The sequence below is a fragment of the Heterocephalus glaber genome, unplaced genomic scaffold, assembly GCF_053883595.1.
Source record: "Heterocephalus glaber isolate CG9 unplaced genomic scaffold, H.glaber_assembly_v1.0 deba00001600, whole genome shotgun sequence".
Classification (NCBI taxonomy): Eukaryota; Metazoa; Chordata; class Mammalia; order Rodentia; family Bathyergidae; genus Heterocephalus; species Heterocephalus glaber.
The window spans coordinates 1,365,423-1,392,254 of record NW_028258372.1 but is presented as its reverse complement, the minus strand read 5'-3'; the positions used below and the strand labels follow the sequence as shown (position 1 = coordinate 1,392,254).

Below are 26,832 nucleotides of genomic sequence, written 5' to 3'. Positions count from 1 at the left end.
CTGGTCCCCCGACTGTGACTCCTCATCCCACCCCAAACCCCTCTGTCCTCTCTCACAAGTTCTCTCAGGTTCTGTCTCCATGTCTCGCTTTCTCCTCTCGTGATTTTCTCTGTCACCTTCACAATGATGACTACATCTCTTATCTCTGGCTCTCAGCCACATTCCTTTCTCCAGCCTCACATTTTCCGCAGCCTCTGTGTTCCACCAACCCCTCAAAATAACTGAAAACTGTTTCATTCTATTTCTTTCAAAAATGACCTCCAGCCTCATTCCTATGGAAGCTACCAGAACCCCAACTCTCATGTCTCACATGCTTTCTTCTTCACATCACCATAGCTCTTCTGTGACCCAGTTCCACGGATTCTTCCTTTGTTAGAAGTCCTTCAGAGCCCCATCCTCACAATCCTAACTCAGACCTTGTCACCCAACACATCAGTTGTCACAGTGTCTTCCCTATTTATTTCTCTGGTAGTTCCAGTTTTCCACATCATGGCCTGATTAATCCTCCTACAAAATTACTTTTTTCATGTAACACTCCTGCTCAAAACCCTTTAATATCACCCCTCCGGCTAATCCTGCCATTTCAGGCCTTTCAGAATTTAGAGCAAATCCCATCTTTCAGCCATATTCCGAGACTCGAGAGCAGACTGGAGTCTTCCCACTGTGGTATCTTCAGTACCTTGTCACTCGACATCCCCATCTCTGCTACTGTCTTCTGGAACATTCTTCCCTTCTCTGGCCAATCCAAATCCAGGTCTGGGCCACAACTCAGGTTTCAGGAGGATTTCTTGAATCCCCCAGGTACACATCCATTCAGAAACTATTTACTGGGCATCTGCTCTAAGCCACCCACTGTCCTAAGTGCTGAGGACACCAAGGTGAATTGTCAGGGAGAAACAAAATAACTAATGAAATATTTTCAGACAGCATTGAATCCTCTTCGAGGAAGGGGAACGCTGAATCTCAGAGAAGTACACCTTCCCAGAGATCAAACAGGGAACAACAGTGACTGCCTCATAGCTTTCATCATCTGATCGTGTTGTGTGCACTCTTCCCATTACCTATGTTCCTTGTTTCTGTCACCAAATGCTAAACTCCCCAAGGGCAGGTCATCGATCTCTGAGATTTGTCCTGGCACCTAGTACCCTACTGGGCACATGCAAGTGCTCACATGTTAGTTATAAGAAGAAAGGTAGACAGCAGACAAGGAGAGGGCTGTCGCTATTCAGTCATAGATGTACAGCCCCAGTTAACTCCCCCATGTACCCTGTTGGTGTCACATATATAACTGCATCAATTAGACCACTACAGAGTTCAGGGTTAATAATGATGCTGTTGGGGAGGACAGGCATTTATTTTCCACTAAGTTTGCCTTTCAAGTGGCAAATTCTATCACTTGGGCTGTGAGTGATGGGCACTGAGTGTCTGGCTGGCTCCCACTCCCGACAGTGACGAGTTAGAAGAAGATGTATCTCAGCAGGGCTGAGGCTGGGCAGAGCAGAGACAATGTGGCCAACACAGTGTGAGATAGAGGACGGGTCATGAAATGACCCACCCTCTTCAGGAGGAAGAAACAGAGACGAGGGGGAGAGAGAAGGAGGAGAGGGTGGAGGAGGAGGAATTTATCACAAGTTCCTATTTATAGAATCACAAACCCTGACAATAACCTCTCTCCAGGGAAAAGAAGGTATTGAAATTGCATCTGAAACGGTCTCCCTTATATCTAAATAACTCTCATGCTTCCACCCCAACTTTCCATGCACTCCGTATTGAGGATTATAGTTTAGCTAACAAAACCTGTAGAGTGGAATGGCACCCCAACTCTGATCTCCCTTTAAATTCTTTTCCATTTAGTGTAAATCCTATAGTATGGCATAAAACTTTATTGAATAGCTCATTTGAGCAGAGAATACTTTTGAAAGAATATTAGTAAACTCTTTCAATGGAGTCAAAACACCAAAATGGAAAATTCAAGTTTTGAAGAGAGCCATTAAGAGTGATTAAACCTTTAAAAAGGAGAGAACAACGCCTGCAGAACTCTATTTAGCCATTTCATATCTTTAATTGTCCAAAGATTTACTTTAAAAGCACCAACATGAAAGGATGCTGAATGTTGCAGTATTTAGAGAGGGGGAGTGAAGATAAGCCTGCTCACCAGCAAATGGAGCTCAGCCCAGAAGTAGGGACAACAAAAGCGATGGGGACCTGCTTCCTTCCACAATATATATCGAGAGAGGGAAATAAAAAGGCAGCAATTCTTGACTTAGCTTTGAGGAGTACAATGGGCGTGATTAGGGATCTGGTGGGAGCTCATTGAAATAGCAGTAGCATCTACCAGTTAGTTGGTAATTAGGATGAAAACTGAGGGGAAAGGAGCTGAGATGGGGAGATGCAGGACTGGGAGGATGGGCTTTGGGGAAGGGGATTTGAAAGGTAGTTTTAGAAATCTAAAAGGCACTTTGGGAGCTAATCTTATCACCTACGTTGCTAAACTCAAGCCCCTGAGATCTCGATTCAATACATATGGGAATGGGCCTAGGAATCTGTAGTATCAAAAACATTTCTAAAGCAAATGGTGCTGCTGATGGCCCATGGAGCAGCGCAGAGGACGCCCAGGGCAAAAGGAGAAAGCTCTGAACAGAAACGTGGCAGGGGACAGAAAGCCATGCCTGGTGGCTGCACCCAAACCCCAGCTTTCCTACCCCTTCCTCACTCTCACAGGCTTGAGTCAAGCACAGAAAGAAGCTGCCCGCCGGGCTCTAGGACAGAGCCACAGCACAAAGGGGATCCTTTGGGGAAAAAGTAGAGGTGGAAGTAAGGCGAAAAGAGTGACAAGGAGGGGAACAAAAAGAAAATCACACGACAAGCCCTAACTACAGCACAAACACCAACTGAATATTTTTTACATTGTCCCCAATTGAAAGTGAACAAAGTTATTTGTTAATATGCTCTGATACATATTGATAATGTTTTTTGAAGTAAACAGCCATGTCTGTGACCAGGTATCGGTAAAGTAGATATAGAAATACATAGAAGTAGAACTGAAATACATAAGGTTGTGTACTTTTAAACTGGGAAATGGCCCATGGTTTCCAGCTCTGTCCTGCAGTCTTCTGTTTGAGTCTTAAAGTCTGCCTCCAGGAAGTGCGGGGCACCAGGTCAGGAGGCCACAACCAGAGTATCTGTTCCGGGTAAGTTTTGATTTGAACACAGAAGTGCTGCTAAAATTGGACTCAAAAAATCCGATTCTGAGCAGGCTGTGTTGTCCACCCCTGTAGTTCTAGCACTCAACAAACTGAGCCAGGAGGATCATCCCGAGTTCGAGGCCAGCTTGGAATACATAGCTAGAGAGATCCTGTCTCAAAACAAAATCAAACAATCCATGTTAGAGACAAGACCGGGGAGTGTGGTGCCATAGTTACTCCGTGTGCTTGTGGTGATGAGCATGGTGGCCCCGGTTTCTGGTCTGATGGGCACCTGGACCCAAGCAGCCAGCTACCTCTGCTGGAACTTGTCAGGCAAGTGTATTTTACAAGATGTTGATTGTGTATGGCCAAAACATTTTAGGGGCACGATTTAAGAGGCAGTGGCATCTCTAGGGTGTGATGTCTCAGACCGTCATTCTGCCTTCTTTTGATCCAGGTTCGGTCCAATGAAATGAATAGGAATGAACAAGAACGCTTGGGTCCGACGGAAGTGAGAACCACTTGTTGAGTACTTGAGACCTGTGAAGGATGTTTTGCCATTACAAATCCTAGCCCCTTTCCTTCTAGGCTGGGCAGATTCCTTTCAGTTATCCACGGAGGTGACAGAGGTCCAGTGAGGTTGACTCAGGTGCCAAGTAGGGTAACAAATTAAGTCTGGTCAACATCAGAGCCCAAGATTTTTGTACTTAATTACATCTCTCACCTGATACTGGGACCCTTTTAGCTCTTCGTGTCACCCTTTTGCAGGGACAGACTTACTTCCTTTGTGTGGTACCAATTCCAATATATGTGCTATCATTAGGAGGGGAGTTGGTAAAGGAAAAAAATCAAGAGAAAAATTTTCAGTTAAAAGAGGCATTTAAATTCACACATCCAGGAAGATCCATTTGAGTGCTGTTAGGGGCTGTTCCTCAATACCTGACTTATAAGCAGCATCCCTTGGGAGCAGCATGTCACTTTGGAAAGATCATCACCGGCTTCCACTTGAGCCCATCATTCCAGGCTGCTGGACCCTGAGTGAGGACTGCTTAAACTACCCGCTAAAGAGAGGGTTTCAGGCTTTCCCTCCTCCCCTTCCAGGTCCATGGACGTCAACATGACACAGGGAGGGGGCTGGGGTGGTGTGAGGTTCAGAGGGGGCAGTTGGGCTGGGCTTCCACGATCCTCATCCCTTCTTTTCTTCCACCTCTTATACAGATGGTGGATAACTGAAAGTCCAGAAAATGGATAAAATAATACTTATAATCTCTACTGCCTAACACATCTATTTTCATGTTGGTAAATTCTACTGTCATTCTTTGTGTTTTGCGTGAGGTGAATCACATTTCTGTTGCTGGGACAAAACACCTGATGTACATACTTTAGAGGGAAAGGGTATTTGTTTTAACTCAAGGTTTCAGAGCTTTCAGCCCATGGCTGGGGGGGCTCCAAGCCAGGAACATCATGGTGGAAGGGGTGTGTGTTAGAGGAAAGCTGCTCAGTTCATGGGAGCCAAGGAAGCACAGTGAAGTGGAAAGACAAGAGAGGAAGGGGCAGGGACCAGGTGGGTCACATCTCCATGACCCACCCAGACCCACCCAGAGTATGCTTCACTGATCTCCTAGACAACTCTCAAGCCAATCAAGTTGACAGTCAAGATGAACCATTCCATCTTCATAGTTACAATCCACATGAATACATACTTGGTATCCTACCCTCTCCGCTTCATTCTATGTCAGAGGCTTTGTCCAGAATCGTGTGGTCAATATTGCTTGTTTTCTTTCCTAGTGTTTTCTCTCAGTTCCTTTCTTCTACTCCACTACCCTGTTTATCTTTCTTTGTTCCTTACCTCTCCTCTCTCCTCTAGTTTTCTTCACCCTTCACTGAATCTGAAATTTGCCCCAGATTGCTGGGATTCCTGGGAATAAGGATGCTGCTGGGTTGCGCTGGTTTGTATTGGTTGTACCTGGTTTCTTTTGCAGGAGAGTATGGGTGAAGTTCCGGAGAAGTCTCTGGTTGTGGGTCAGTCTCATGCCACATGGTTCCTAGAAGTGAACTGAGGCCAGTGAGTGGAAGGAGAGGATTGAGTGGTTGTAACAATGAATCAGAACCCAAGAAAAGGGGTGGCACATGAGCTCAGTAATTGTGGGGCTGGGGTAAAATGTGAAGTTGTGCATTTCCCCAGGAATCAAAAGTGAAGTGTTTCCCCACCTATCAATAATCAAAAAATAATGACAATAATGATTCAGATGGATCCAAGCCATTTACTCTGGAGCAGAGTAAAATGTTCTGTACTGTTTTCCACTCTGTGTTCTGATCTTAGTTTAGGGCTCGTATAATAAATCCCCCATAAAGATCATTTCATTTTAAGAAAGATGTATGGACTCCCAGGAGCAGCAACTTTTATTTACAGTCCTTTAAATCTATAAAGGACCTTTGTATCACTTCTACCCACAAAGGCAAAGAAAATGTTCTAGACAAACTGCTAGGAAGCTGACATTTGACAATAAGAGATTAGCTGAAGTTTATATTATGAAGCTTCCACTGGAGCAATTAATATAAACACTTTACAGTGATAAGCATTTTAAGAGGGGCCAAGTATGCAACTGGAAATCTAAAAAGCAGCTAAGGTATTGCTGGAGAGGGTAGCATGAATGAGCGTGAACATTCAAAAGATGGAAAGGAAAGATATCTAGGGGTTTTCTTGATGAGAAAACATCACCAGCTCCCCACACTCTGATTAAAGTAAATTGCAATTTATAGTACTTCTTTGTGGTTCAATTTCCTTGGCAATTATTATATTAGAGTGACACTTCTATTGAATTATATGTTTCAATTACTATTAAAAAATTGAAGTCCTTAAGTTCAAGCAAATTATGAATGCAGCTTCTGGAGAGCTCTACCTCTGACATTCCAAGGATAGCATCGTTTATCTCCTTGGCACTTGGGATCCCATTACCAAGGTGTGGGCAAGGAGGGGAGCCCCCACCCACACAAAGGCGTCCAATATTATCAGAGCACTTCTGGTGGATTCGACCATCTCCGTGCTTCGATACGGTAACCCCAGGTGACCGGCCGCCTTTCTTTGCACAGGACACAATGGCACATAGAAACATTAATTCACCCAGTGTCACAAGAATCCAACAGCATTGTTCCCTGACCTCCAGAAAGATAATGTGTCACTTGCTGTACAAAAATAAAAGTTTTTCAAAGCAGTTGGAAATGTAATTGTGCACACTTCAAGTGCTGAACAGCCTTTCTAGGGTTTGTTTGTTTGGCCCTTTGGAGCGAGAGAATTGGAGATTCTCAGAGAGGTGGCCGCTGATGCTTTTCCCTTCTCTCCTCTCCCCGCTTTGCCTGGCAGGGAGATGGAGGGTTTCTCAGTCCGTGTGGTGGTGGGTGGGAAGGAGACCGTTCACACAGTCCTCCTGGGTCACAAAGCTGGCTACAGCCAGCAAGAAGGCTCTGCCTGGTGCTGCAAACCCCTGGGGTAGGGCTCGGGGACATCTTCTTGATGGGTGGATATTTACTAGAAGTCAATAGCACAGTGGGCTTTGGTTCAATGCTAATGAGGCCAAGGTTATCCAAGGGCCAACTGGTTTCCTTCTGTTCCCTCTGCTATAAACCGCCTCCCATCAGCGGTCAGGCCGCTCACAGATGCAGGGAGGGGGCTGGAACAGGCAGGAGGCTTCCCCGGACAGATGGCTCCCCAGCTGTTTCTGCCGATGGGTAACTTTTGTTGCCACCGCTCAACTTCCCCTCTGAAGACTCAGTCCTCCAAAGCCGATCCCCTTCCGTGCTTCTCAGAGGCAGTGCCTTGTCAGCAGGGCCTCTCTCCAGACCTGCTCTGAAAAAGACAGCTCCTCATGTGCAAGTGTCCCTCTCAGGGGACCAGGAGCCATGGCAGAGAGAGACAGATGCACAAGGTTCCTGAAGCCCCTGATGTGCCTCAGCTGAGCTGTGCTTGGAACGCCCTTGGGTGTCTTCAAGGTGACCTTGCCCTGCTGAGCCACGAGTCCCCAGGTGTGGGCACCCCGGGTAGCTGTATCTTCTGACTTGTAAACTAGGTGCCTTTCGATTGCCCCTGCCAACTTCCAGGGTGCAGGAGACCCACACAAGGACATAGAGATGGGGCGACTGGGAAGGGAAGGCACTAGAAAGAAGGGTCCTGGCCACCGTGGTCTATGTGATTGCCATCCGCCCCTGCAGTGCCTGGGAAATGGGCCCTGTTCAACATCGTATCCCCAGACCTATTTCACAGGTCCCAGTTACTCTCCCAAGCTCAGCATATTCTGAATCTAAGGCAGCAGTGACAGGAATGTCTAAATCCCTTCCCTTTTCCCCTGGCACCACACCCCATTCACTTCCCTCCTCTTCTGAGCTGATCCTGCCTCCCAAGGTATGAGTCTGGGTTCTCCAGAGAGACACAAATGAAGGAGACACTCGTGTGAGATGTGCACACTATGTAGATGTGCACAGAGCACATGTATAGACTCACACATGTGATAAATACACATGGCTCGTTTGGGGCATTTGTCTGTATGGCTGTCAGGCTGCCAAGACCAAAATCTGCAGGGTGGGCTGGCAGCTGAGTTGGGAGTTATCACTGCAGTTTTGAGGTGGGACATTTGTCTCCAGAGAACATGGTCTGCTCTCGAGGGCTTCAGCCGCTTAGATAAGACTCACCTGAACCGTGGAGGGTAGCGTGCTTTACTCAGGGTGCCAGTGTGTAGATGTTAAGCACATTTTAGAACACACCCTCAGCAACAGTTATGACTGGCACTACAGCCTAGCCAAGCTGATACAGAAAACCATCACACCAGTCTTCTGCGGACGACTCCTGTGTCCCTCTCTTGGGTAAACCATTTCTCACTGCTGCTCACTGCACTTTCAAGAGGTGTGGGTTTTCTCCATCTCCTCTCTCCGTGTCTTCTCTACCCGCATCCTCCACAGACAAATATCTGGGCCTCCTAATTCCTCTCCTCCAGGTTTACATGGGCCTGTGGGTTGACATCAGAAGCAGTTCATTGCCTGTCCTCAGATTATCCTCGTAAACACAGTGATTAACGTCCTGTTAAACTGTCCATGGTAAATGGGCTACAGTGTGACCCTTCTTGGCTAGGAAGCAGGAGAGTTTGAGGTTAGAGATCATCTGGGAAAGTCAGTTTCCAGTTCTCAAGGATTCAGCCTGGGTGTGGATTCTGCCTGGTTTCAGAATGCAAAGTGAAGGGTGATCTGATTCCTTTACTTGTATAATCCTCTGGCCAGATCCGTCTAAAAGCCAGGCAGTGGGGAAGGCCCAGAAGGAACCCCCTGGATGCTGTGCCTATGCTAAATAGGCAGGGGGCAGAAGAGACAGGTGCATAGAGAGCTAAAGTGCAGAGACACTAAAATGTGGGAAAGGGAGCATGAACCTATGCTTAGCTGTTCACCGGCAGAGTTCATGGACATTGTACACCGAGCCCCGAATTGCAGGGAGTAAAACGCCTTGGAGCTAACAGTGGAATATTCATGTGTGTGTTTCCTGGCAGTGTTCTCTTCCCTTTTATGCTTTGTTTTCATAAAAATTTAAATTAATTTGCATTTCCTCAGATCACATTAATTGGTGGCAAAAGAACCCTGTCCCAAAGTCACTAGAAAGGTTCGAGCCACAGAGGAAGGATTTGCAAGTGAACAGGCATTTATCCCACTGAGGCACCGAGGGGCAGGACAGGGGAGGCCTGTAGGAGGTGTGAGGAATCCATGATGACACCCGGGAAGGAAGCTGGTGTGGAGAGGAGTCTTCTGAAACCAGCTGGCCTGGGGGGTAAGGGTGATGAATACTGTTCTATCTTGAGTGGGTGGAGATGCTCTCTGAAGTAACAGTTCTAATCCACACACACACAGCATTGTCTCTACTAAGTAAAACGCATATGCATATAGGCTGGACATAGTGCCAGACTTCTGTAATCCCAGCACTCGAGGAGGCTGAAGCAGGAGGATTGTAAATTCTAGCCCAGCCTGAGCAACTTAACCACTTAGCAAGACCCTGTCTCAAAAGTAAAAAAAGGCTGGGGCTGTAGCTCAGTGCAAAGGCCCTGGGTTCCATCCTCGGTACTGAAAAAAAAATGTATATGCACTTGTGTGTACACAATAAAACTATTTATAAATATAAATGCATATTTGCATTCATATCAATATAAGTTATGTATCTCAAGTGATGCATGTCCTAATATTAACGTTAGTTATCTCTGGGCAGTGAGATTACAGTTGAATCTAATTTGCTCCTCTGATTTTCTATACTCCCACATTTTATATAGTAATCATGTGTAACATTTTTGTCATGGGTTAACCTTTCATGGGCTCTTCTTAATTTCCCAAATAAAGTACTTGTTTACTGAGATTTGAGCATTTTACCTTAAAGCAATATAAAATTGCAATAGCTCTATTTAATGACCATTTGGTACATGGGTCCTGTTTCAAGTGCTTTATGTACATTCTCTAATTAAGCCCAAACTGTGACACCTCCAGACAGGTGCTGTCATTGCTGCTGTCTGTTGCACAGTGGGACAAACTGAGATACGAAGTGGTTAATTTCCTAAGGCCACTGGGCTTGTGGGATCTGGACAGGGCCTGTTCCCTGGATTTCTGCACCCCAGATTGCTTCCATAACACTGTGCCACAGCACTGGCCTTGGAAGGCCTGGATGGCCACAGAGGCTTCATTTTGAATCATTTTGCAGAGATGGAGAGTAGAAGGAGTCATCAAGGAATTACCAAGAGAATTGCCTCAATAAATATTGATACAGCAAAGGCCAAATGCAAGCAGAGTGGAAGCATTTAATCCATCTACTTCCCTGGTGGCTGCTATTTGATTCTAGATCAGGTGGTGTGTGGATTTTCATACCAATTTTGACTGCTCTGATAACTTGCAATAAATCAAACAGGATTTATAGCAAGGTAGGCTCTTGGTATGGGTGGGTGCAACCTACAGTGGCTTGGATTGAAGTGCCTTTTCTTCCCTTCTCCTCTCTCACCTTCTACTCTTCCACTGCCATGGAAATTTCCTTTGCTTCTCTTCAGGGGACTCAAGATTGGATGCAACCATAAAAATAGTGGGGAGACTTTTGTTTTATTAAAAATTTATGTGACTATAACTATGAGACCTGACCCACTTTTTCATTGTTTAGGTGACAGGTAAACACAAATATTCTTTGTGGAGGGAACCACAGGCTGTGTTGATCACAAACCAAATGGATCCCAGACCCACACATGCCAGGGAAACAGAGAATGTAATGAGCATAAGTCCCAGGGCTCGAACAAGAGTGGGCCAAGAGGAGGACAGGCAGAACACACATGATCCCTTGCCAACCCTTGGTAACATCTGACCAAGGACTTCATTGTCTGGAGAGAGAACAGTAAATCTGCCCCACCCATCCTGGGAAAGCTTTAGCAACTTATCAAGGACTCCGGAGGCCTTGGACACTTGCCCAAGCTCTCCAGCGTCTGGTTTGGCTGTTTGGAGGGGTTAAGAAAGTGGTGACTTCCATTTTCTCCTTGATTCCCCACCCTGGGATTTCACAGTCTGTACTCTTAAGTATCTGAGAAATTCTGGGCATCTGAAGAAAGTGAATAGAAGAGAAAGCAAGGATATGATTAAGTGCTGCTGAAAAACCTAATAAGTACTCCTCACTTCAGGAGCATGTTGAAGGGTTGAGAAGTTGTCACCGGAGACCGTGGAGGTCATTAAGTCAGACTCTCCTGTCACTGTGGCCCTGAGGTGATGTAAGAAGCTACAGTGGCCAAACACCTGGAGGAGAAAAATAGTCCTTGCATGGAAAGACCCAAAGGACCCCTTAAATTTTTAATAAATTCAATATGTAGATGACTCATATCTCTAAACACATCTCTGTCACCCTCCTGCCTACCTTGTCCCCAGTGTTCAGGGACAACACACCCCATCAAGGCAAAGTCATGTATCATATCACATTTGCTTTAGCTTATCCATGCACTCATGGTACTTTTCCTTGTTTCTCTTTTAATGCCCTGTGACTTCACCTTCTCCAGACTATAGACTTCTTGCTTTTGCTTTCTGTTATGGTTTAAAAACTTGGTTAATGGTTGAGAATGAATCACAGCCCAAGAATCAAAGCTGAATTGGCTTCATGGACAAGGAAGCTGGGAGGAAGTTGCAAAATCCCTGTATATCTGCATGTAGACATAGCGGAACCATTTGGACCATGAGGCCAATTAGTTCAAGTTCATGTCTTGGTGCACCTGGCTACCTAGCGATTTCAATTAAAAGGTTGACATGGAGGAGCACAGAGAGGTTCAGCTTCAGGTGGAACTGGTGCAGTTCCTTTCCTTCAAGGATAAAGCATCAGGTCACCTTTATAGCAAAGCGTTAGCTATCTGCAGTCAAAAGCAAAAGGTCAAGGAGGGGATTTGCCCAGCATCTTTCCTAGAACATCTCTGTCAGTGTTAGTGTAAATGAACGTGTCTGCTTAGTAAACAGCAGTTCATCATCAATGTGAGGGACTAAATAATTTTTCATTAGGAAAATGCAAACCAGAAGAAAGAATCAAGCAAATCAATCTTAGACATGTTTGTTTGGAATAAGAAAAAATCAAAGGTATACAAGTTTTATCTCTTATGGAATTGCCTGTGGCTTGATCCCTCTGTATGTATTTGAGTCCACAAGTTCTCAGGCGAGCGAGTACGTTCTCAAGTGCATTTGGGCCAAGAAACAACAGGCAGATGCCACACTGTTCTTCTGTCCCAGTTCTATCAAAGTAGAGCTGGGGACAGTTCTGTAACCATGACTCCATCTGAGTCACATCTTCTTGTAAAACTGTTTAACTCAATTTCGCTGGAGGAATTGGTATTCTGTCACAAGGCCACAGTCTAGGACAAAAACATTCCTTTTCTTCTAGAGAATTTTGACTATTTTAACCGTGTCCTTTCCCCTACTCCAATCAGTACCTTGAAGGCCATTTCAAATATCATGAGTTAGGGGTGAAGTGGCCCCCATTTAGAGCTTGACAAATAGCATTCATGGAAGGGATGAGGTTCAAAGAAACAAGAATCTAAGAAATGAGGTGGAGTAAAAGAAACCAGAGAAAAGTGGCAAAACAGGAGAAAAAAATCATGGACAACAAGTTAGGAGAAAGGGGAGAAAAGGCAATGGTTTAAGTGTCTATGGGATACTGGCAAGATTAAAATCTGAAAGTTCCTATTGCAGTACTACAGAGGTCTTAGTGGCTTTCTTCAGAAAAGAAGACAGAAGGCAGATTGTCATGGATCAAGGAATAGCGGGGGGAAATGAAAAAGGAGACAGTGAATATACAGTATTTCATCCAAGGTATAAAGAGGGGGCTTGTTTTATATGCTGGGGATATGCTAGGAGGATGGTAGAAGAAGCTGTTTAAGGATGCCCAGTGGAACTGCCAATTGGTATTGAGAGGCAACTGAGGCTGGAGACCCAAACTCAGCTTCATACTGACCAGTGAGGTTGATTTGTTTCTCCTGAGTCACTCTAATCTAGCACAAAGAGTGAAAGAGACAGATGATTGAGTTGATTCTTAGTCAAGGTGCCGCTAAAGGACAATTTGGCCAAGGAACTGGGAGTGTGAGTGGGCATAAGAGTTGATCCTTCTGATTCCTTGTTAAGGACCTGAACTTTGGCTAAATGGAAAATGAACCATTTTGTGATGTTGTCTTTCCTCTTGTCATCTCTCCATATTTACACAGGTCAGAGCAGCTGTCCGAAAAAACTTGATGTCTATCCAAGATTTCAGACCCACCCTTAATGGAGGAGCACCTTATCAGGGTATTTCTGGCAAACTGGGTAGATAGAAAAAAACATAAGTGAGACTCTATTTCAGTGCTTTAACACAACAAAGGTTTGTCTCTTTCTCATGCAAAGCCTCCTGGGGTCAGGCCTTCACTCAGCAATTGAAGTTGCTTCCATTCCTGGATGGAGATGTACACCATCTCAGCATAGGGCTCCTGCAGGGGAGAAGGGATGGATGAAGTGTCCCATTTATTAGGACCTCAAAGCCAAAGTGATGCGCATTCTCACAGCTCAAACTCATTCCAAGACTCCAGCCCAACTGCAAAGAAACTGGGGAGATGAGGGCAAGCCGATGGAAGTTTAGGGAGCAACCATCATTGCTACCAAGTTTCCTCAGACCTGCACTTAGCAGGCACCATTTCAGGAAACTTGACTCGTTGACTAGTGATGAGGAAGAGCAGGCTTGGAAATGCTCCCTAACTTACAACAGTGTCACATCCTGATAAACTTAGGATCAAAACTGCATTTACACCCAGCTTAGCCAACACAGCAGCTCAGCCACCTAGTACACTGTAGAGGTTGGTTCTTCACCTGGTGCCAAGGACCTGTGACTCCCTGCGGCTACCTAGCACCACCGGAGAGGATAGCACTGCATATTGCTTAGGAAAAGATCAACGCACACAATTCCAAGTGTGTTTTACGCTGAATGCATATCACTTCTGCACTGTCATAAAGTGGCAAATGGAACTTATACCACTGTCAGTGGGGGACCATCCGATTGGATCCGCATCGTCCCAGCTCAGGCAGCACAGAAGTGAAAATACACAGGAGCCCAATGGTAATTCTGTAATTGGATGGTGTGTAGGAAAACAGAGGCAAAAAAGAAAGGTGAAGAGGGAGAGGAAGAAGAGAGGGAGGAGGAGGAGGAGAAGAATGAGACACAAAGAGGAAGAAGAGGGAGGAAAGAAAGGCGCGCACACATGGAGACAACTGGGTCATTTAGTTCAACTCCAACTTTGCTATTATTCTTTTTCCCCTTCATCTGGCCAGACTGGTGTCTGTTCACAGGAAATGGAAAGGTAAGTAAGGGTGGCACTGTGACCAAGTGGTCTAAACTTTCCGCACCCCAGGCCATGAAGGACACACCCAGACTGAGGCCAGCTTGGAGGAATGACCACCTCAGAAGGTTCTCCGCTTCCCCTTCTCTGGCTGCCTGGCTAGCTTGCTCTAACTTATTCGGCAAGCTCTGGCAGTTTACTGATGTTATTATCATTATTGTTATTATTAATTATTATTTAAAATGCTGGTCAAGACCAGGAGCTCCTAAGAGGCCCTCACCACACCCGCTCCACTCTTGGAGGAGACTCGTTCTTTCTTTCCAATCTGCTCACTCAGTCCTGAATAACTTTTCAGAGGGCTCCAGATACCGCAGTCTGACAGCTACACCAAGGCACTCCGGATGCGATGGAATTGCTCTACGAGCAACCTTGCCAAAGGCCCTTTTCCATGCACAAAGCTGGCTCTATCTTTGTATATTGAGGGAGCTAAATCAATGTTAAATGCTTGGCTCTTTTCACAGGACAATGACCAGGACCTAAGCTGCGTCCTTCCTTTTTGATTGACACTTGAAACACAGCGCGGGAATCAGCCAGAGGCACTGCTACAAGCCGAAGCCTCTGCTGGGATAACCACTGGTGACATCTGCAGAAAGGCCGACAAAAGGCAGTTGAAAGCCGTGTTTGTTGCTTCCCCCCTCAGATCTCCACGCTTTCATGGAGCTCCTTACTTGCTTTAATATTATGATTCAGCACCTGGCTTTTTTGAACCTTGCTTTAAACTTCAAAAGGCGAGATGGTATTAACAAACATGAAACGAAAAAGTGGCGGTAGTTTGATTTACTGTTGTCGTCTTATCAAGGGGTTTTTTTGTCACCAGCTGCCACTTTCTGTCATCTTTGGAACCATTATCATTTCTCTAAAATCTAAAAGAGTCCACTTAATAACAGCTTTGAATACAGGCAGGATCAGTAACATACACAGTTCTGGGGCTGACAGGACCATCAAATGGAAAAAAAGATGTTGCCAAAAAAACGAAAAAAACCCCACACAAATAAGAGCTTTAGTACTTCCTAGTGACCTTGATTTCAGAATTAAACAAATCAAATCCAATTCTATTGTTCCTTTTCAGTTCCATTTTAGAGTTTCCTTGAGAAGTTCCTTTTTGTTGTTAGACTAGCAGGGAGGATAAAAAAAATCTCAAGGCTTTTGGACAAGTTGGAAAAGGAAGCTCCTGCTATCATGGGATGTCGGAAGTGACCTCTGCTAGTGCCATGGCTCCATTAATTACCAGCTCACTTGCACTGATTTTCTCATGCTTGGAGCACCCACTTGATCCTGATAGCCAGACAATCACCAACTCTCTCCAAGGAAGAGCTAGCTTGGTTTCTGCTCCTTCCCAAGGACTGGCAGCTCTGAGCTTTCTAACCAAACCCACTGGGCCTCAGGGAAACTTCTCATTGTAGATGTTGGAGCCAGTTTCACCAGAGGAGGTGCACTGGTTAATCCTGCAATCTGCTAGGAACCTCAGATCTCTTGGGAACATGAAGTTCGTCACAGCTGCAAGCATCCCTTAGGGACCACCTAGTCTAGTGATTTTGATTTTCCCAAGGACCTTGGTAAAAACATCAATCCCCCTCCATGAGCTCCTACCCACATCTTCTGAATCCACCACTCAGAAGACGTGCTGTAGATACTTGTATTTGTAAAAGTTCTCCTATGTGTCTGAATTACAAAGAGTTTCGAGATCAACCTTTACAGGTAAGTTATTAAGTGCAAAACATTTCATTTGTGTCTTGATTTAATGTACCATCTTCTTGAAATTAGCCAAATATAATTGATGATCTAGTTCTCTTTTATATGGTCTAGTAGCTCAAATTTGCTGTTTTATTTTGTAGTATTATAAGATATAGCATCAAAATTCCTGTGCATTATAGCTCTTTTTACAAAGCAGTTATATCAAATTAACGTGGTCATTGTTGACCAAACAGGCTGGTTTCAACCCCAAACCATAAGCAGTCACTTACAGAGACAGATTCCAGCTCCTGGGTACCTCGAAGACCTCTACAATAGGACGAGTTGGGGGGAGGGTTAGGCTGCAGATGGAGAGAGCATCCTTGGAACTGTCAGTGGCCGTGTTCTTCAGATAGTGGGGCTGTGACAACTCAAAAAAACCAAGAAAATTAACCCCCTCAAAAAATTTATGAGATCTCTAGATCCAAAGATCAGGACAGTTTTGATGACTCAAAATAATGCAGCAATGGCACCTGGTTTTATCTCAATGTTGACTCTAACCAGGTGCTAATGGTGGCCTGGAGGGCTGGGTTAGGAAAGAGTCAGGGCTCAGTAAATAGTAAAGCTATTATGAATGATTAGCAATATCTCACATAAATGGGGAGAGTCTTACATTCATAGTTCTAAGACTTGATAAAGTAGTTAAAATGAGTTTTGGAATCATGCATGGGTTTATACCATAGTTCTGTCATGTACTAGCTCTATGATGTGGAGAATAACCTGAGATTCCTTCCATAGGGCAGGCAAGGTAAGATGCTGGGGTCATTCTCTAGGGGAATGAACTTTGAGGTAAGAAAATATGTCTACTGTACTCTTTAGTCCAGCAATAAAAAAGGAAGGAGGGAAGAAAAGTAGGAAGGAAGGAGAAATGAGAAATGGAACATAAGGCTAGTAGGGAAATTAGAACTGAGTCAGGGTCCAAAACCTTGAAGCGTACATAAGCGTGTCGTCAGAAGTCTGGACTTTTTTTAGCCACAGTCCAGCATTCTTGCCTATAAGAAAATTGTTCTATTTTCAATAGAAAGATGTTTCAGTTTCTTCCTATTTTTCATAGTGTTCCTTTATTCATATGTATTTCCTTATGTTTCTGTGTTTCCCACTGTAGAAGGCATGACATGAACATGAAATTCTGTCACAGCACAGTCATGGGAGCCCTTCTGAGTCGGCCTCAGAAGACACAGCACTGTCTCCTGCCTTGCCACCCACGGGCTGGCTGTCCTTGGACTCAGCCTTGCAGCCTTTCTGGAATGAGGTTTCTTCTTTTGCAAAATGGAAATAAGAAAGGCTTATCTACTAACCTGAAAGGGGTGTTCGGAAGACAGCGAGGAGAAAATATATATGAAACACCTTATTCAGCTGTGTATTTTAAAGCACCTGTAGATGGGTGACCAGAGTTAGCCCAGCCTTTTCGTGCATGGCCCCACCTCCCTGGCGTGACTTGGGAAAGAGCATTCTTCATTGCTTCTGAGGCCCCTGCTGCCCCTCGAGCCTTGCTCCTTAGTGATTAGAATTCTCGTTAGAACTTGAGATTCACTTTGTTGGGTGACCAAATGATGATCTCCAGGCATCCTTCAACTAGAGTTAGCATCTTGTAACAAGTATGGCACTCAGCTAAGCAACAAGGCTGGAGAGCCCAGGATGAAGGGGGAGATTTGGTGAAGAGGAAAAAGAGTGAAATTTCATTTAGTGTGAGGTAAGACTGAGACTGACCAGGGCTCCAGTCCTGACACCCACTTTGCTCTCTGGGTCTCAGGGGTGAGTTACTCCCCTGTATTGGCTTGAGCTTGCGCCACTGTTTACTTACTCATTCACAAGGGCTACTAACATCTACTCTGTGGTCAGCCCTTTTTGAGTTAGTAAAACAGTTAAATCCCTAACTGTATGAAGTTTGCATTTTATCAGGGAAGACAGAATATAGCAGAGAAACAAAGTGGAGCACATACCTAGGAAAAATACTGAAAGGCATCATATAAATAACTACTGGAGGACAAAAAGAGAGTGAGAAGGAGAGCAAACTCTTTGAGGGGGCCGTTTTGGTTGAATCTTGAGTGGAGAGATGCTGTAACCCGAGGGAGAGTCTTGCCAAAGAGAATTCAAAGGAGAAGGACTATCAATGCGAATTCTTCCTCAACTTTAGGAAATAAAAATGGAGTTCAGATGAATGAGTTCTATTTAAGACAGACTTTACAGGCCAGGGTGACAGTCTCGCTGCTGGATTGGATGTGGGGGACTAGAGAAAGAGAGGAGTCACAGATGACTCTGGGGGTCCATTTGAGAGTAAGGTCCATGAAGAATACAGGATTTATTTGGGGGCGACAAGAATTTTGCCTTAACATAATACATGTGCAAAATGTAACGAGTAGCAAACCTGACAAATGGAGAGAAGAGCGGCATGCCATGCTGATGAGATCGTGCCGAGAAAGCTCAGTGCAGAGTCAGAGATGGAACTCCACAAACTGTACCTCTATGGGAAATGAGTAGAAATGTAGGGATGGGATGGTTCTTGACCAAGTAAGAAACTAGACAGTGACGAGGGAGTGGAGCCAGAATGCCAGGAGAAGGAACCAACGTGACTCAAGAGAAGCAGGAGAGGACTGAACACATGGCTTGAGTGCTTTACCTTTCTGTGCTTGGTCCCCATTGTGTGGAGCAATGAGAACGGAGGAACTATTTACAAGGGGCCACCAGACGGAATGTTTCATTCTGTTAAAGCTGGGCTTTATTTTCTTCTACAGTGACTAGGTTAGCTGCACATTAGGGGTCATGATGTAGAAATGCTGGTCTTGGTCCAGGATGTTGAAATGATCTACAGTGGCCGTAAGACCTTCCTTCACTTGAGGCTCAAGACTGGGGAATGTGATTTTTCTAAGCAGTGACAAAATGAATACTATTAAAACACACATGGGGTTTGGTCCTTGGTAGCATAGTAATCTGTGCCAAAGGTTTTATTTATCAACTTGGTGAAAAAACTGAGCATATTAGAGGATAGTGCTTGTCATCTACTTCAATGAGTATCAAAGGCTGCTGAACTCAGTCTACCAGAAAGATCTTCTAAACTTGACCTATCATGCATCTCTTCTAAGTTTGAAAACAGCAAAGCAACCCAAAACCCAAGCTGCAGAAATTCCATTCCTCTTCCAACTCCATCCCCACGTTCCCATGCACACATTTATCAGCTCCATGCAGCACTGTGATGGAAACGAAGGCTACAGGAAACCTCCCAGTTGATCATGCCAAATGGTAACAACTCCTCAGGAGAGGGCAGTTCTGGTCACTTATCTGATGCCACACAGATGGGCCAAGGTCCAGACTCTACCTTCACATTCCTGGGCATGGCTCCCAAACAAACCTGCTATGGAACCACCTGAGTTTGGGGATGTAGGGACTTTGGCCTCAACTGGGCAGTGCAGGTGCATGGATTTGGAATGTGGGGTGGTCCTGTAGCCTCTAAGCTTACCAATCTCCGTGCAAGATAGAAAAGTTAATTCCTCGGTCATACATGCACATGTAGGTGATAAAACCTTCTGCTTCTCAAACAACATTTGGAGGTGGAGGAAGCAGAGGAGCTCAGCTCATTTTTACAGGAGACCAGGAGCTTGAGACTTGGCCGGGGTCCTTTGGGACGGTCAGTTGGCCCTTAATATAGACTCAATGAAAGGAGCTATGGGAAATGAGGTAAAACAATGACCAAGTGTGCAATTCACTAAAACTAATTTACTTGGGAAACCAAAGGCTTCAGTGTTGTCAGTAGGGATTGTGAATTTTTTCCTTCAGCTGCACTCCAATTATTAATTACATCTTTCTTCCCTTCTAGATGTAAGAGCCTGAAAGGGCAGGGACTACGTCTATGTTGCTCTTTCACCCTATTTCTAGCATCTAGGAAAGGCCTTGGCACATTCTTATTTGATATGAAATATTTGTTAAATCATTGAAACTGTGCTGCTAAATAGCCTCTGAGAGAGGTTAATGCTACAGAATTCTAGAGAAGTAGCCTGAGCTGTCCCATGAACTGCCATGTAGAACCAAAGACTACATGTGACTGGTGTAACACTTGTAACTCAGGTCACATTTCTTGACTAGTAACCATGTCACCATAGGAGCACAGACTCGATGTGTCTGTTGAGACAAATGTGTTTGGTCACAGTGTTACAGAAGCTACTGTAAACCATTCTGAGCCAGGTGACGGAATGAAACTTCATCCTTTCCAATGATAAGGGATTCTCTTGAGTGTATTTGGTAGTGAGATGTGACCAATTGCTCGTTAAATCTTATTTATATCTATTAGGACAGTGACAAAAAATGAGAAAAGGATTCATGACACTGTCACAAATCTGCCAAATGCCATCCATACTGTTGTCTGCTGCACATTTTTAAATGCATCAAATTTTTAGAAGGGCTTTTGTCACCTGAACTATTAAATATGTTGTATTCAAGCCCAGAAAATATTTCCCCTTATTAACAGCTCCCCGTGATATACAATGAAAGAGAACTTGATGGTATGAATAATCTAAAACACAATGACTCTGAAGGCCAGGAATGGGCTCCTTCTTCAGGTAAGCAGCTTAGTTTCTTTTCCTTGTGATTCAAAGCAGATTAGAGGAGGAAGCTTTAGGGGAAAGAATGAATTGACCCAGCATTCCAGAATTGCCAGAGATAACTTCTATAACAACAAACTCACATGTGGCTAATACATGGAGTTGGGGTAGAGATGGAGGTGGTTACAAACTACATTCCACATTGGTTTTACCTGATTCCTATTCAACTTCAATGCCTGATTCCAAATATTCACTGTTGCTTTTACTCTGTTCCATGGTGATTCGACCAGTTGAGTGATTCTTGCCCTGAAAGAGTCTTATGACCAATGGTATTTGTGACTTTCTCTTCATCATCCTTTTTGAACAGCACCTAAGGAGATAGAGTGAAGGCATGATAGACAAGACCTAAACCTTGTCCTAATTGCACCCAGAAAAAGGAGTATGGTGTTTTGAAGTACAGGTATTTTGTATGATGTGAAATGCTAAATTTAAGAGTTATCAATATCACCCCAGGCAAAAAGCAGAAGGAAGTACATATAAATCTTTCAAGAGACAGAAGGAGAGACACACACAGAGAAAAAAAGCATTTTGCCATAATGTCCCCTATCCTGGGTTCAACACAATGAAACACAAAGGCCCTGCCATCGGGAGAGCAGAGCAGCTGTGAAGATTGGCCTGTGAGTCACCGGTACTGAAGTGGAAATGTCTGTTCAAGTTCAAAGGCAGCAAAGACCTTGGCCAACATGTGCCCTGGTGAACGCCAAGACATGGGATGGCATCACTGTAAACCGGCAAACCCAAGAAGGTTGGCTATTTGGAGGAGGGAAGCTATGGGGACAAACAGAGCTACATTCCTTCTTTTAAATAATGTCTTCATCCAGGAGTGTATATGACCTCATGGCCTGTGATGATGTATCTGTCTAATTTAACAAATTGTGACCTCTCCAGAGAGAGACTGTGGCTTAGGTGATAATTGTAAGGTGATGAAACATCTTATAAATGTGCCCATTGGCTATTTGCGCAAATTCTGAAAGCAGACTAAAAAAACTAGGACTCTTAAGTTGGAAAAGTCAAGAACATGGAGTACCATGGAAACAAATCTACCGGAATATAAGGATCCAAGTAAGATAATGTCACACCTGTCCAGATTCCCAGGAACACATGGCCCATTGTCCTTCACGGAAGCATGAAGCAGCTTCTGGAGGATGAATAATAGGAAAAGACTAAATAAAAGCCAGAACTTGAAAATACCGAGATAGAAAAAATGTTTGAAAATTCTTATGGAGTTTCTTTAACAGAGAAGTTAGGGAGCCTGACTTCTAAGTGCAGGACCCCAGGCAGAAAAGTGTTGTACTCTACACTAACAAACACATTATATCCCTGGCACCAACAGTCACTTCGATGATTTGCTGTATAAACAAGCTAACAGACCTGTACACGTAGGCCACTGTGCTAGGTACTACTTCTAAAGCACCATTATTCTATTCCAGTCAGAGAAGTTTCTTATGTTCCTATGTGAATTCCACGAAGAGGCTGACCCACTCAGTGGTGAGGAAATAAAGATGTGAAAGAAGCAAAATTGGAGGTAAGAAGAAGAAAGAGGGTGATCCCAGCTGTCCTAATCTACCTGGAAATGGCAGCATTATCATAAGTTTGCATAGTATCTCGCTTTTACAAATTACTTGACAGTTATAATCTTCCTTTAGCTTCCTAACACCCCAATAAGATTAAAGGCATATAATTAATCCCACCACACAGGTGAAGAATCAGACCAAGCCCAAGGTCACCTAGTGAATGAGTGGTCAAGTCAGGTCTACTTTCCATGTGATTGTTGTTGGTGTTACCTCCTGGATTCTGCTGGCTTTAATCCTTCCCTGTACACAGATCCAAGATGGTGCTGTAGTGGAATAACTCTGTACTTAGTATGCTGTGTCCCAGTGAAGTATGGTGCCATTTGGATGAATCGATGAGCTGCACTGAAGCTGTTAGGAACAGTTGAGAGATCACAGACAAGATCACCTGTTTTGGCCACTAACTCTTCAATTCCCCAATACTGTGCCCGGGCCCTCCCACCCTTTCCTCCTGCTCTACAGCCCATGGTGCATCTCAAAGAACATTCACACCTACAAAAGAATCACAGAGCTGTATGAAGAAGGCTCGGGCAAGTCCAGAACTCCAGGGTATGTGGCCGTTTTGAACAGGCACTTTTGATAGTCTCTCCAGTTTAATTGGAAGAGTGAGATTTAGAAGCAAGCAAAGTCGGTGGAACATAGCACTGGAACTCAAAATGAGTATGGACCTTCTCTCTATTTCTTCTCTTCCTGTAGGTCACTGTCACCTGGTGTACAGGCAGGCCAGCTCTCATCTCAGCTGGCCAGCTCTACCCTAAGTCTGAGTAAGTCTGACAAAAACCACAGTGAATGCTTCAAATGGAAGTTTACCTTTCCCAAACTCTCCTTCCTTTTAAATCGAGACATTTGTTTAAATCCCATCCTTCCTTCAATTGGATAGAGACTCTGTGGGCTCTTACCCAGTTTCTAAGAAAGACACAATACTCTGGACTTATAGATCATGGAATTTTCTCACAATTACATGGGTGGCATAATACAGAACTAAAAATGAATATAAATACTGTAACACAGTACTGGATAAGGGTAAAGAAACCACATTCAGATTAATATTGGAAAGCAGTACTTTCGATTTATAGATAACCTGAAAGGGTAAATTTTTCACAGTATTTCAGAGGTTCACTTGAGAGTGACTTACTCAAGGAAACCTCTCTTCAGCCTCCTTCTACCCAGAGGCCTTCTGCTGTCGGCCATCTTGGGTACTCTCAATGTTATGTGTCCTGGACAGACACCCCTTTTGTCTGACCAGGCAGCCATCTTATCATGAGACTCTTGGTGGACTTAGTTATCATGTTATAGATGAGCAAAAATAGGAAAGGCCAGAGCCTACAGATGAACAAAGATTACTGTTTTCTTCAGAAAGCAGCTGGGATAAATCCAAGCTCTCCATTCTCCATATGATCTCTCTCTCTCTCTCTCTCTCTCTCTCTCTCTCTCTCTCTCTTTCTCTCTCTCTCTCTCTTTCTCTCTCTCTCTCTCTCCCCTTCTCTCCTTCTCTCTCTCTCTCCTCCAGACAAACCAATTCCCAGTCTCTTCACTCAGAATTACAGGTTCAGTCGTGGGACTGGTGAGCCTTTTTGAGTGGTTTGTCCAAGGTAGTAATTTTGTAATCCACTCTAGATGAAGTAAGTACAGACCTGGGCTTGCCCCAGCCTCTTTCTCCTCCTTCCATCCAGAACCAGGTCCCCACTTAGTTGAAAACGCTTTGCATATAAACAAACTCCTCTCAAAGACAACTCAACCTTGACATTTCTTTCTCCTTTTCCAAACTTGCTTCCTTTTAAAACACCTCCCTTGCCTGCCATGCTCTCACATGAGGCCCAATTATCAGAATAATAATTAACAGGCTCTCATTATTTAGGATCAAACAATGCCCTCCTAATGAAGCCAAGAATAGCCAATGTGATCCCTTAAAGCGGGGTGTGAGTTTTCCTTACACCTTGGGGCATCGAATCCACTGAAACCATTAGGCAGCGGGCTGCCCATAACGGCCGGGATAACTTTGCGTCAAGGACAGTTAATAGATGCCAGAGCACAGACCAAAGTGCTCCAAGCATGTCAGTCAAGACTAACCGGAGGCAAAAACATCAAAATGCAGGTTGGAGTTTTGACATTCCTGCAGGCTCTGAACGCCTCGCCAGTAAATTTTTAAAGTCAATATCCCCCTTATGCTCATGAACACTTTTCTGTCTGATGAGTAGGACTAATGTGGCTCTGATTGAACTGTGACTAAAGTAGGACTTTAAAGACCGCTTTGAATGTGTGTGGGGCAGAAAGGATTTTTTTGGTGTGTGTTTTGTGTGTGTGTGTGTTTTCTTTTTCTTCCCCCCTAGAAATGCCTGTGATAATAATGAAGACAGTGTACACAGATTATCACAGGCTGTGTCTTTCGACTTCAAGGTTATGTGATTAGAAAATTAGAAAAGTGACGAGATTAGAAAAACCGCAGAACATTTTGAAAGAAAGCTTTTTTACAAATCATCTGTGTGCTGGATTTACACAGAATCTGACAGATAGATCTTCTACTGTTTGGAAATGGATAAATGTAGCAATGCAAATAGGAAGAACTGGCTTCAGAGCCCACTCCTGGCACAAGTTCAAAACCCACATTAAGTACTCTAATTCGCATAAAGCCTGTTACGTATATATATATATTTATATATATATTTTTATATATATATATATATGCTGCATACACACATAAGACAAAATATAACCACTTTACAAATATAAAGGTAAAAAAGCAAAGAGATTGTTGCTTCTTGCAATGCATGACTCTTTATTTCCAGATTTGAAATAAATCCTTCACCTCTTTGCCCTTTCTCTTCTCAGATGCTGAGAATAATAATTAGAACAGATATTCCAAGCAGGGTCAGATTTGGATTTTGGTCGGCATCCTGTAGTTGACTCAAAGAGTGAACAGCCATTTGGGGACTCAAGTCACAGCCTTTAATGAGGGAAAAAAGAAAATTCCCTTGTATCAAAAACTGTTGGGTCTAAAGAAAAGTTCCATCAAAAAATGATGAAAGGCGTGGAGGACGTACAGTTCCGGGGTCGGACAGCAACAAGACAGGGTAGAGGCTTGCCTGAGCTTGGGAAACCTTCCCCAGGTCTTTTCTGCACCTAGAAGATGGAATATGACTTTCATGCCTGGCGAGCGTGAACATCTATACCTTAAAGATACCTTGCAAAGGCACAAGTGATATTTGAACCAGGGCGACCTGTACCCTATTTCATGGGAACCTTTGAGTAGGTAGCATCCTGACATTTTTAGGCTCAACTCATTGTCACCTGGCTAAATTCTCCCAGATATTAAAATATAAATAGACCATAATTACACTTCCGGGTCAGACCTAGATTTTCCAGACCTAAAGCGGACATGTCAGTAAGGATTGGACACGAAAGGCATCACATTTAAAGCTTAGAGATGCCACTGAGCATGGGAGTTGTCCTTAGTACCTGCTTTTTAAAATCTGTTACTCAGAACATTATCTGAAATTTTGAGGCTATTTTGAGATTTCATTTATGTAAATAAACTCTAATAATGGATCACACGAGTGTTCTGTCTGCTTGGAAGTTTATCGAATCACCTTTGAGGAGAGGAGCTGTGTGTTTCACTCATTCGTTCAACCACTACTTGCTGAGCACCTACTGTGGCCATGGGGCTGTTTTAAATCATTGAGATGGATCTGCGGATAAGACACCCTTACGCAGGCAGCTTTCGTTTCTGGCAGGGAAGACAAGACACCAATAAAAATAAAGTTAACCATGCAGAGTGCTAGAAGGTGATAATTATATGGAAAAAATATTAGCACGGGATGAGAGATGCCATGTGAGGAGCATGGCTGGATGGCCCTGAGAAGGTGATCCTGAGCGCATCCTGCAGGACCAGTCTCAGGCAACCACGCAGATATGTGGAAAAGGCCCCTGGGGGACAGGAGCAGCCAGTGAGGATGCTGGAGCAAGCACACCTGGAGAGATTTCAGAACAGGAAGAAGGCCCAGGAGGCTGGGGAGGTGTGGCAGTGAACGGGAGCTATGTGGGCCGCTGATGGACTTGGGAGGAGAGAGAGAAGATAAGGCTTTATCTCTCTTGTATCCCCAGCATCTCCCTCTGGCACCGGTACCTGGCAAATTCTCAGTGATTTGTTTTCCCAGTGAATGAATGGGTGAACGACATGAATAGAAGAAATGCCCAAGGTTGGCAGGTCCTCTGGCCTCACTCTCCTCCTGCGTTTGGCAAGCTCCACCACCATATTTTCTGGCTGCATTCTTTGGAACATTAGTTCCTGATATTCCAGGAGAAAGGTGCCAAGGTCAGATAAGTTCATTCGGTAGATCCCTTAGTGTAGGTTCACAAATCACCATTAGTATGCAAAAGTCTCAGAAAAATTCTCCAGGGAATGACATGTTCTAACAGCATTTGGAGAACTTATTCAACCATAGAACCCATTTCTTCATCCCGTTCATTTTTCCTGATCCTTCTGCTACTCCTCAGTCAGGATTCTGTAGGACCTGTGTTGGGAAATGATGACCCATGTGAAGTTAGAAGCCCCCCAAAAGACAACGCACCCACACTCCGCCATCCCGCCTTCATTTCTGCATTTCTGGACCACTCTGAAGCTCAGACTCACTCTCCCTCCACTATTGAGTGGAGTGAAATCTACTGCCTTGGAATTTCTGTCTCTTGACCCAAGCTTCACTCATGGGACTGTATGGATTGCTCTTAGGTGTGGAAGTGTTAGTAGCTACAAAGGAACTTCTAGGGACAGTCACCTCCGCTTGAGGAGGCTGTGGGGAGCTGCTCTTCCTTTAAATGACTGTTACAGCTGAGGCATAAAGATGGAAGGTTCGAGCCCAGCCTG

General features: G+C 44.3%; 1 long non-coding RNA gene across 2 annotated transcripts in view; it reads left to right on the top strand.

The window, feature by feature from the left end:
* Positions 1-25,525, top strand: part of LOC110350939 (uncharacterized) — a 123,500-nt gene extending 97,975 nt beyond the window's left edge. Inside the window, exons 4-5 of one of the 2 annotated variants that reach the window (XR_002397900.2) lie at positions 14,536-15,772; positions 16,911-25,525. This is a non-coding gene — a long non-coding RNA (uncharacterized LOC110350939). Of the gene's footprint in view, positions 1-12,913; positions 15,773-16,910 lie in introns of both variants that reach the window. The other variant, XR_002397897.2, reaches the window with a different exon arrangement.
* Positions 25,526-26,832: the final 1,307 nt, after the last annotated feature.